We start from the raw sequence: 12274 nt of genomic DNA, 5'->3' as shown, positions 1-12274 counted from the left end.
TGCCTTTGAGCCCTTATCCAATTGACTTTTTGTTATTGTTGTTGTTTAGTCGTTTAGTCGTGTCCGACTCTTCCTGACCCCATGGACCAGAGCATGCCAGGCCTTCCTGTCTTCCACTGCCTCCCGGAGTTGGGTCAAATTCATGTTGGTCGCTTCAGTGACACTGTCCGACTATCTCGTCCTCTGTCATCCCCTTCTCCTTTTGCCTTCACACTTTCCCAACATCAGGGTCTTTTCCAGGGAGTCTTATCTTCTCATGAGATGGCCAAAGTATTGGAGCCTCAGCTTCAGGATCTGTCCTTCTCATTGGTCATGAAAGTCTGAGACTTCTGGGAGCTGATACCCAGCAATTTTAGGGGACCTCATTTGAGTCTTCAATCTACAAAAAGGAGCCCCTAGAACTCCCTGACACAAGTTAGAAATCCATTAGGCCTACAGGTGAGAAAATATATTTTCTGGAGTGCAGCTACAGCTTTTTGGGGATCCTGGGAATTAGAATCCAAAGGTTTTTTTGTTTGTTTCTGAGCTGGCCACTCTACTGAAAAATGAAGCAGCATCTTCCCAATTCATCTGATAGGTGCTTACCTGCTCCAAAAAGAGGATTTGCAAGTATCCATGGGTGTTGTTTGTTTTTAACATGCATATTCCTTGTTATTATGAAATCAGTTAAGGAGAGACATTAGTTTCTGAGCACATTGGTTGGGAAGAGAAACATTAGTTCAGAAACATTAATTTTAGACAAATGTTTACAATTAAAACATAATTTCATTTCATTTCTAATCAAGTCTGGTATGAATATGCCACATCTAATCCTACTCAGGAAATGGAAATTCTGCTGGAGATGCCGATTGTGCTGGAAAGGAGAAGGAAATGCTTCCCAGTTGATTCCTTTATGGTTTTATTATCTCCCCCCCCCCAGTGTTAAATCATCTGTTTTGCAGGGGTAGGGTACATTCCATTTCATGGATTGCTGCCTTGTCATGGGAAATAGAAGGGGAAGATATGGAGGCAGTGACAGATTTTACTTTCTTGGGCTCCATGATCATTGCAGACAATGACAGCAGCCACGAAACTAAAAGACGCCTGCTTCTTGTGAGGAAAGCGATGAGAAACCTAGACAGCATCTTAAAAAGCGGAGACATCACCTTGCCAACAAAAGTCCACATAGTCAAAGCTATGGTTTTTCCAGTAGCGATGTATGGAAGTGACAGCTGGACCATAAAGAAGGCTGACAGCTGAAGAATTAATGCTTTTGAATTGTGGTGCTGGAGAAGACTCTTGAGAGTCCCCTGGACTGCAAAGAGAACAAACCTAGCCATTTTGAAGGAATTCAACCTGGAGTGCTCACTGGAAGGAGAGATCCTGAAGCTGGGGCTCCAATACTTTGTCCATCTCATGAGAAGAGATGACTCCTTGGAAAAGACCCTGATGTTGGGAAGGTGTGAAGGCAGGAGGAGAAGGCGATGACAGAGGAGGAGATGGTTGGGCAGTGTCATCAAAGCTACCAACATGAGTTTGACCCAACTCTGGGAGGCAGTGGAAGACAGGAGGGCCTGGTGTGCTCTGGTCCATAGGGTCATGACACGACAACGACTAAACAATAACAGGGCACATTGGCGTAAGTTGTAAAAGGGCTGCACAACTGTTTCAGAAAACACATAGCTAGGATAAGAAGTGTGCCGAGTGATTCTACGTATCTTTACTTAGATGTTTCCTCCACTGTGTTCAGTGGGGTTTTCTTCGAGGCTGATGTGCATAGTATTGAAGCCTTTAACATAATTCCATGTTTTTGTTGATGATGTAGCATCATCAGTGTGTGTGGTGTTCTTCAGAGCATAACCAAAATCCTGTTCCATAAATTATACTCCTGTTAAAGATGGTGACAAACCAGCAAGGGGAGATTGTTGATAAGGAGAGCCTCATGGCCCAGTGGTTAATCCTGAATAAAGGAAAATTTTATAATAGAAATCTCTATTGAGTTTACCGCTCCTGATCTTACAGTTCCTGCAAATGACAATCTTGCAAGTTTTCAGCATTATTGTTGTGACTACAAATTTCAAAGGGTTGAAACTACAGAGGTTTAGTAAAACAGAGCCAATCACAAGACCTAAAGCACCTTGGGCCTGTCATGTTCGCACATTGCAACTTTCTCCTTATTTCGAACCAATTCTTTCAATACAATTTCAATTCTTTATTTACAGCTGTCATTTGTAAACACTGAAAAGTTATTGGATACTAACCTTGTTTCTCAGACTTGGCTGAAACTAGCTCATTGTTTTGCAATTACTTTTAGTAAACTGTGGGTTAAAACCTCACTTTTAAAATACTTTCATTTTCCGGGATGCTTTTTCTACAAAGACACCCTTAATTATTTTAACACCATGCATTCAGAATTTCACATCTTGACAAAGGAGTCTCAGGATTTTTTGTGGAACAGGTCAGAAACTATTTTAAATAGTTCTTTAATAAGCATATATGCCATTATGGTGTATCTTAAATCCCTGGGTCATATTATTTTCTCATGCTTGATTAGATACTTACCACCACATTTGGAAATGTGCACGCAAAAATGATCCAAAAGCATTACTATTCAGCTTTGGCTTTTCATCAAAGCTCCTTATCAGTTGCTCTTTTCCTCTTAAGGCCCCATTTCCCTAGTCTGGCAAAGATTAATGAGCATTTCTCCTCCTGAGGCCCAAGGATTTCCCTCAGATGATACGTGACTTCTGCTGAGGTGAGCAAAGAAATCTTGAATAAAATAGGTCCTCTGACTCAGTGCCTCTCGCGTGACATCCCTGTGGATTTTTTCCTCAAAACAAAATCCTTCAGATCCGAGTCACATTGTTAGTCAGAGTTGGACGGTAGAAGAGTATTTGGTCCCTGCAGGGGACAAAACATGTTTACACCGTCAGCAAACGGATGATGCTCCTTGTACAAAGTGACAGAATCGATGTGTTTCTGCCAACAGAGTGTGTAAGTTCTCTGTCAGCCACAGAAGAAGAGCAAAATTAGAGTGACATACAGGGGGATGTGAGAAAAAGCGACCTTCTACAGTGCAGCAAGAATCCCTTTGGAAGAGTTCCTTAGCTTGGAAAGGTGACTTCCTTTGTCTACAAATGCCCAAGGAGCTGCTGGCTGAGAGGTTCTGGGAAACGTAGTAGCTAAACAGTAACTTATCCAAGGTCTGGTCAGTTGTGTCGCAGACACAGGCTGGGATAGCTAGGGCTGCTGGCCCCACAGGACATCATCCTAGATGGTACAGAAAGATAAGAAAAGGGAAATATTTTCAAAGCATCTTACAAACTCATTTCGTATACACCCATGTGAGCCCATGAAGAAAATGTAGAGTTTGGAAAAGTTCCTTTTGGCCACGAGAAGCCCTAGAATCCTCCAGCTAGCAAGGCTTATACTGGTGGAAGAATTCTGAGCTTTGTAGTCTAAAAAAGATTGTGCTGGGGGATTCTGGAGATTGTTTTCCCAAGCTCCGGATCTGCTAGGTAGAGTTTTCACAGAACTGTGGGATGGAGGGGGGGGCACCTTGCAGATCATCTTGTCTATCTAAACCCTTGCACAATGCAAAATATCCATAATTAGAACATCCTTAGCTTTGCATCCTACTTGATAACCTCCAGCAAGTAAAACCTCACCAGCCCATTAACTGAGGCAAACCTGCCAGAATTCCATTTGAAAGCATTCTGTACTTCAAGCATTGACCAGACCTTAATCTCCTTAAAAACAGGGAATCATAAGAATGGAAGGTAAAGGTCCCTCACAGTTAGCAACAGGGTTCCAGGAGACTGAAGGCAGTATGTTGTTGTTGTTTCAACTTATATACCATCCCTCCAGCCAGCTATCTGAATCCATCAAGATTGAACTCATGAGCAGAGGTTTGACTGCAGTACTGCAGTGTAACCATGGCACCCCAGGGCTCGCTATGTGGGTTGCAAATAGATTACAGGTCATACAACTCTTAGCCCTGTTCTAACCACTATGCCAGAGTGTTAAAGAAGATAAGACAAGGTTGTTCTTTTCCAATTCCTTTTGTATCGCCTCCTTTATACGCCTGCCCTCCCCGATCAGATGCAGCCCATCATCTGTGTGGATAGTAGAGTAGAAGAAAGAAGAGACACCGTTCTTGTTCCCTCTCACCTTGGACCAGAGGATTTAAATCCATGCACCAGTGGGTTGGAGTGTCTGGCTGGGAGTTTGATCCTCCACTGCGCCCCATGGGAGAAGAACTAGCCAAAATCACCCAGAGCATGTCTGGCTGATGAGAATACAACCCTTACAGCCTTCAGCAGACTATACAGCCCCAAGGTGCCTCAGCAGGAGGGGCAGGGAAAACCACTTTTGAATGCTTTATACCTAGAAAATCTTGGGAAGGTTGCCATAACTCAGAACTGACTTGACGATACATGGTTTAAAAATCCAGGCTTCATGTTGGCAAACATACAAAGTTTTAAAATTTATATTTGGCTTTGTTTTTTGTTTAAGGAAAAATAATCTCCCTTAAAGGGGGAAAAAAAGATAGGTCAACTCTGAGCTCCTGAAATGAGGCCATATGACCTAAAGACTCAGCAAAGAGCTTCTGAAAGCGAGATAGCAGAAATTTCTTCTCCCTTGCCGGAAGCTGGAATGCCTTCAGGAATAAAAGGTGATTAAATGCAAGCGTAGACAGCTGTGGAGAGGGAGGGGGGAGAGAGAGAGAGAGAGAGAGAGTACTGTAAATGATAAAGAGAGCTGTCAAAAAGCTGTGGGAACAAGGATTAAGCCCTGGCCTGAGGAGGAAGAAAGCTACAGAATTGGAAACTCTGCCCAACGACAGGAGAGGAAGCAGGGTGTTTTCTGAGAAGGAGCAAAAGGAAAATACACAAGCACACACCTCAAAAGACCAAACGGAAATTCTAAGTAAGAATGAAGAGATGAACATGGAAGTAACTGCTTTCAAGTCAACACTTCTAGCAAGTGCCAGCCAGTGGGGAGAAGAGAAACTCATTAAACTATAAAGAGTCCTGTGGCACCTTAAAGACTTGCACACATTGTGGGAGTTTTATGTTTTGTAGGGAACTGCCAGCCAGCTTCATTGTCTCCAGTGATGTGCCTCTGACCTGTCAAATCATTTCAGGATTCCTCCCCCATCCCCACCCAGCTGCCTGAAATGCTGATTATCATCACCAGTCAGCTGCCAATCAAAGTGAACACCGATGTCTCACATGCAAGTCTTGCATTTCTTTTGTGAAAGAAAAATAGACCCAGACACCAAGGCAGGGAACAGGAGCAATCCCAAATACAATTTGCCTTTCTACAGTTGGATCAACTGGCAAAGGAACCACCGCTTCCTAAGCCGCCTTCAGAGGCTGCACCATCTCTTAGGGGTACTTAAGTTTTCTTGTAGACTGCAGAGGCCCAGTGAAGAGCTTGTGGCTAGTGAGAAGACTCGATCACTGTGGAGACTGGAATTGTGGTCAGTCAGTCAGTCAGTCAGTCAGTCAATCAGTCAAATGGTCCATTTAGAGACAGTGCAGGAGGATAAAAAGCTTGGATAAGAATTCCCTGCTACTGACTCCTATGTGCCAAGGGCTGATGGCAACAATTTCTCTAGCTTCAAGTGGAATAGAATGGAAAAGGAGTAGTTAACCTCAGAGAAAGAAGGGAAAAAAAAGAACCTCTGTGTTGAAATTGTATACATTCAGAAAAACAGGAGGGTAAAACACTCAGATGTCCCACCTGTCTATCCCCTATCCTGTTCCAGTCTCTTTCGCACCACTGTCAGGACAGAAGGTGGGAGGTGACTGTTCCACCCCACCCATTCCCACCAAGGAGAGGAAATCTGGTGTGTCATTTCTCAGTCTGATGTAGTTTCCCACTCTTTGGGATGGCAGCTTGGATGAATGAGGAGTGCTGAGTTCTGGAAATCTTCAGTAATCCTGATATGCCCATAACAGGCTCCCTGTATCATATTTGGAAGTATGATGGGATGACAAGACTCACTGGAAAAAACAGTAATGCTATAGTAATGTGCTCTGAAGAGAGGACTTGGAACAGCATCTAGTGTGGCTGAGAAGGCCAATTTGAGAGTGGCCATCCCTTCCACACTGAAGACAAATACAGTCTGTCCCCTGTCCAGCTCCCTGATTTTGCTGGTTTCGAGATGGCCTCTTGGCCTCGGCCTACTGGACAAGGGTCTCTTCAAACTGGGAGAGGCCATGCTGCACCGCCTTCCTCCAGACTGAATGGCTAAAATGGAAGTCAGTAGGAAAAGGAGAAGATTGACTCAAAAAAGGAACACTCAGCCAAAAGTTTGCTAGACCTGGACACTGCTGTTACCCATATGACCTTTTGGAAGTCATTAATTCATAGGGTTGCTGTACGTTGGTGATGACTTGATGACAGATAACAGTTATGAATGTCGGGTACACCACACAAACAAAATAAAGCAAAACCAAACCTGCTTCCCCACCGCTTCACTTTTACCAGTTTCAAAGAGAACCTCATTTTTTCCTGTGTTTGTGTATATAAAATAAATCCAGTATGTTATGTGTTGCTGGGGAGGGCAGTCTGCTGTATATAACTATAAAATGTTCAGGAAACCTACAGGGTTATATAAATAAGTAATATAGGAATAATTATGAGCTATAAAAAAATCATTAACAAGGGAAACGTAAAAAGCTTACATGTCCAGTTGGGGAATCTTGCTATTGCAACACCCCCCCCCCCTTGAAAGCTGTTAGTAGGGACCAGTTCAAACTGTTGTGAATGTAAAACAGGAAAGCCTGCCCCCACAAATGAGCAATTTTAATGCATCCCATCTTTTTTTTATCCAGTGTATCCCAAGGAAAAGTTAATTGTATTTTATGATTGATATAAATCTAGAAGACACATGTATATAGCAGGATGCCTCCTTCCTTTCATCTATAAAATTTTACAGGTTTACCTTCAAAGATAAAAGGATGGCTCTCAGAAGTTTGCCCAGAGTTTTAGTTAAAGTTACAGTGGGGTCTCTACTTAAGAACGTCCCTACTTAAGAATAATCCAACTTAAGAACAGCTCCATTTGCTAAATTTTGCTTCTACTTGAGAACAGAACTCCAAGATAAGAACAGGAAAAAAAACCCTTTCCTGCTCTTTTTTTAACCTTAGGTCATCTTAGGTTAAAAAAAAATTCTCCCCCTAGTGGTAGAGTACGTATTAACCAGCTTTGCATTAGTTCCTATGGGAACTAATGCTTCAATGTACGAACACACCTCTATATAACAAAAAACAGCCAGAACGGATTAATTGGTTTTCAGTCCATTCCTATGGGAAATTTTGCTTCAACTTAAGAACGTTTCAACTTAAGAACACCATTCCAAAACGGATTAAGTTCTTAAGTAGAGGTTCCACTGTATACCCTTTTGGCATCTGAGACAGCGTTCCTGATATACGAGTGCTAGTATTTTTCTGGAAAGATTCTGATGATTTCATTGTCTTGGATCCCATCACTGGGATGGTGAGTGCCTTTTGTCTTGAGGTTCCAATGACTCCCTGTGGTTTTGGTTGGATCTGAAGCCTTTTTTTCTGAAGCTCTAGATGGCTGGCCAACTGACTTTAACAGGAAAATAAAAATGCCTATGTTTGGGATGGGGATGGTGACAAAATTGTGTAACAGGCATAGTAACCTCCCTTGCATGGATGAAGCCTGTCAAGGTTGCAACAAATAGTTGTGGGTTTTTCGGGCTCTTTGGCCGTGTTCTGAAGGTTGTTCTTCCTGACGTTTCACCAGTCTCTGTGGCCGGCATCTTCAGAGGACTGGAGTAGGAACTCTGTCCGTGCTCTGTTCCTACTCCAGTCAGGAAGAACAACCTTCAGAACAAGGCCAAAGAGCCTGAAAAACCCACAACAACATCAGATCCTGGCCATGAAAGCCTTCGAGAATACATTGCAACAAATACATGGATGGATGGATGGATGGATGGATGGATGGATGGATGGATGGATGGATGGATGGATGGATGGATGGATGGGTGGGTGGGTGGGTGGGTGGGTGGATGGATCTCATTAGCTTTTTCCCCAGCAGAGGGACCCAAGTTGGCTTACAAAAAAAATTATAAACAAGTATTAAAATAGCTAAGTATACAAAAAGTTACAACATTTTAAAAAAATTAAGACGTTAAGCATTTTGCTAAATAAAACCCCTTTAAAACATTTTTAAAAACACACATTTTAAAAGAGAAATGTATGACTCCATTAAAACCCTTTCCTTAGCAGTAATTCATTTGTTACTGCAATTCAATAACTCATTTAGCTTGCCTGCGGATAAAAGGTCTTTGGCCTGCCAGTGGAGAACAGCATGGAGTGAGCTAGCCTGGAAGCCCTGAAAGGGAGTTTCTGTCACAACCTCAGCAGAGGGGTCCTTCAGTGAGGAGGTCCTAACAAACCCCAGAGTCTGATAGGGTCGAAGAGCTACCTGGTCCTGATTCTGGACCCTCAGGCAAGCAGAAGCCTGAGCACCTGGGTGGTAGGGGTTGAGAATCTGAATCTGAGGAAGAGATTAGGTCCTCTCCTAGCGCTTGGGTGCAAAACCCAGTGATAAGTCACAACTAGAGCAAGTCTACTTGATCAGTAGAATAGACATAGGTGTTGCCTCACCAAATTCCCACTTTAATTAGCTGGACAGACTGATGGACTAAATGCCCCACCATGGTTCCATCTTAGAATATTACATCTTTAGGAAAATGTGGATGTGGGCAGGAAGTTAAGGTAGGACTTTCACTCTGATCAATGTTCCAATCAAGCAAAAGTCCTGGTTGCCAAGGGGGGACATACTATCACAATGTAAGCTAAAAGGTGCATGCAAACATGGAATTTGTCATATCAGCTGGAGGAATGTGGGTGTATAACTCGAACGTCTGAAACCCAAACTTCACAAAACTTGCAAGGCTTGTAGAGGAGAGTCATAGGAAGTTTCTCTGGAAATTTAGTGTCTATGGGTGCTCAGAGGCAATTTTATGGGGCTTTAAAGGAAAAAAAATGATAAATCAATTCATCAATTTCTCAGAAAAAATCATAAATTTGTAATTTGTGATTCATTAACCCTGATGAATCACAAATCAAAATGAATCACATTGTTCCCTGATTGTGTCCATCTCTAAAGTGAACACAAGATGGACTTACAAGCTTGCGCATCCTTCTCCTATCTGATATCTCCACCCCTGACTCCCTAGAATCTGAAACTGGGAAAAGGAACACTTCAGGACTTGTGCGTGTGTTCTTGTCCACTTCCTTTCCTACAAATTTAAAATGGAATTTCTAGTATGGCTTTCGTTCTAGGTAGTATTTTAATCAGTAAATTGATGCACAGAAAAAAATTTAATTGGAAAGTTGTATTTTTTTTAAAAGTGTTTGAAAGGGATTTTATTTAGTACTTTTAAAATAATTATTCTATTTCATTATTTTAAAATTACAATTTATTGTATTTTAAACTTTTTTCTTATGTGTGCCTTAAAATTATTTGGAACTTGCCTTGGGTCCCTCTGGAGAGAAAAGAGATATATAAATAAAATAATTTAAAAAGAGAAAATAAAACACATCTCAAAAAGAGATGTCTTCCTCTTTTCCTATTGCTTTCAACTTTTCCCAGCATTATTGTCTTTCTCAGAGAATCCTGTCTTATCATGCGCCCAAAATAAGACAGCCCCAGTTTTATCCTTTTTGCCTCCAGTTCAGGCTTGACTTGATCTAAGACACACTTTTTCTTTCTGGCAGTCCTGGATATCCCTAAAGCTCTCGTCTAGCACCACATTTCAAACTAATCATTTCCCCACTCTTGTCAGTTTTCTTTATTGTCCAGCTTTCACACTTGAGTGTAGATTATATTGGCCTTTGTCTCCAATAACACATCCTTACACTTGATGATCTTTTCTAATCCCTTCATTGCTGTCCTTCAGAGTCTGTGTCTCTGTTGATTTCTTTGCTGCAGACTCCCTTTGGATTGATGATTGAACCAAGGTGTGTGTGTTTAGTCGTTTAGTCGTGTCCGACTCTTCGTGACCCCATGGACCAGAGCACGCCAGGCCCTCCTGTCTTCTACTGCCTCCCGGAGTTGTGTCAGGTTCATGTTGGTTGCTTCGCAGACACTGTCCAGCCATCTCATCCTCGGTCGTCCCCTTCTCCTCTTGCCATCACACCTTCCTAACATCAAGGTTTTTTCCAAGGACTCTTTTCTTCTCATGAGATGGCCAAAGTACTGGAGCCTCAGCTTCAGGATCTGTCCTTCAAGTGAGCATTCAGGGTTGAATGCTCATTTGAAGGACCAAGGTACTGAATACAAAATCTTTATTTTGATTTTTTTTGGTAAGCAGGGAGGTGAAATTCTGTTCGGTTCAGCAGTCCTGATAAAAGTAACTTTTTGCCTCTAGCAAGATTTGTTGCCTTGAAAAAATCTGCCTTTGTGGGGTTTCTTTTTCAGAGAAAATAAAATTGTGCACAAGACTCTGCACACATTTTAAAATGTTTTAGAAGAGAGAGTTGTGCCAGTCTGTGCTAGCATACAAGGCAAAAGAAAAGAAAAGGAAAGAAAAGGAAAAGGAAATAAAGAAGACAAAAACATTGTGCCGCTTTAAAGACTAACTGCTGTATTTTGATGTGACCTTACATGGCCTTGTCCACGAAAGCTCACATTAAAATATAGCAGTTAGTCTTTAAAGTGGCACAATATTTTTGTCTTCTGTATTTTTTTTCCTTTTTCTTTTTGCCTGATATTTTAAAATATTTTAAAAATGGACCCAAACATATTTTCATCAAAGGTGGAAATGAGTATGTACATTAAGCAAAGTGCTGTAACTAGATGCATATATGAGGCACAAAAATATTACATATGTATTTTATTGGAGGAAGACATTACATATGTGTTTCAGTGGGGAAGGTGGTGAGTGCTCCAACACTGGAGGCATTCAAGAGCAATTCAGACAACCACCTGGCAGATATCCTTTGATTTGTATTCCTGCATGGAGTAGGGGGTTGGACTCAATGGCCTTATAAAGGCCCCTTCCAGCTTCATGATTCTATGACTCACAACCCAAAACAAAGAAAAGGATGGAAAGAAATGCCAGTGAGATTCAAAGCAATTCAATGAAATCAATATGGGGAGATTTCCTCTTCCTGCTACTGAGTACCGAGAGGATTACAGGCAAAACAAGGCCACTGAGAAACAAGAGAAGCCCCAAGATATTAGAGTTATGAAATATCTTTGTGTGTGTGTGTGTGTGTGTGTGTGTGTGTGTGTGTGTGTGTGTGAGAGAGAGAGAGAGAGAGAGAGAGAGAGAGAGAGAGCTAGGATGACATTCTACCTCTGTATCCACCTAAACAGTCCAGTGAAAAGATAGTTATGGAATGCTGAATTTTTGTCAGGAAGGGGATGGAGACCAATGCTTGGAGAGGAATCAGCAGAATATATCAGGGAAAAGGCATGTTTAACTGCCTGGGATACTGAATTTAGAAATGTCACTTTTTTATGTTTCCCAAGTTTTGTATTCACATACTGCAGTATTTTTTTTTCCACATGCCCCACTTATTTCTCTTCCATGTCAATTGTAAACATCATCGGCATCAAGTGTTGATGCATCAGACAGAGCACCAAATGCTGAGAGATTGGCAAAAAGCATGAGCCACTGTGACCCACATACTCTGCTGTTCAGTCACTGTGACCCAAGGAAATATGTGCAAGGCGTTGAGACAATCAAACAGGTTGTTGTGTTCTTCAAAATAGCTCTTGATGTGGCTTGGGAATCTCAGTCAAGGGTTGCAGAGCTATTATTTCTGAGATTTGGGGACATCACTAAGCATCACCATGTGCTGGTTGTATATCCTTACTTAATAATTGCAACTGATCAGCAGTTCAATGTGCCTTCGACCATCCACTGTCTAGTGCTAGAGACTCTGCTGGAGCTCCAGTGGAGACAGAAATGGAATAAGGAGAAGATGAAAAGGGGAAATAGATCAGGGCCTATGTCAGTTTGAAGATTTTTGTGCGTGTGACTCCATGGACTGTTGGACTACAGCGGCCAGTGGCCATGATGGCTGGAGAATTCTGGGAGGGAGGGATGATGGAAAATGTAGCCACCGGAAAGCTTCTGCACAAGCACACACAATTTGCCCTTTCTGAAAAGCAAGCTAAAATACACTGTGTTCTGGAAACCTGAATCAGTCATCAGTCTATGGTCCCTCCACCAGAGCACCATACGTCACTAGTACTGCAGCTTTGTCTCCAGATCATAACTTGTGAGTGACTTGACAGC

This window comes from Pogona vitticeps, chromosome 4, assembly GCF_051106095.1.
Source record: "Pogona vitticeps strain Pit_001003342236 chromosome 4, PviZW2.1, whole genome shotgun sequence".
NCBI classification, from domain to species: Eukaryota; Metazoa; Chordata; class Lepidosauria; order Squamata; family Agamidae; genus Pogona; species Pogona vitticeps.
This window is presented reverse-complemented; position numbering follows the sequence as displayed.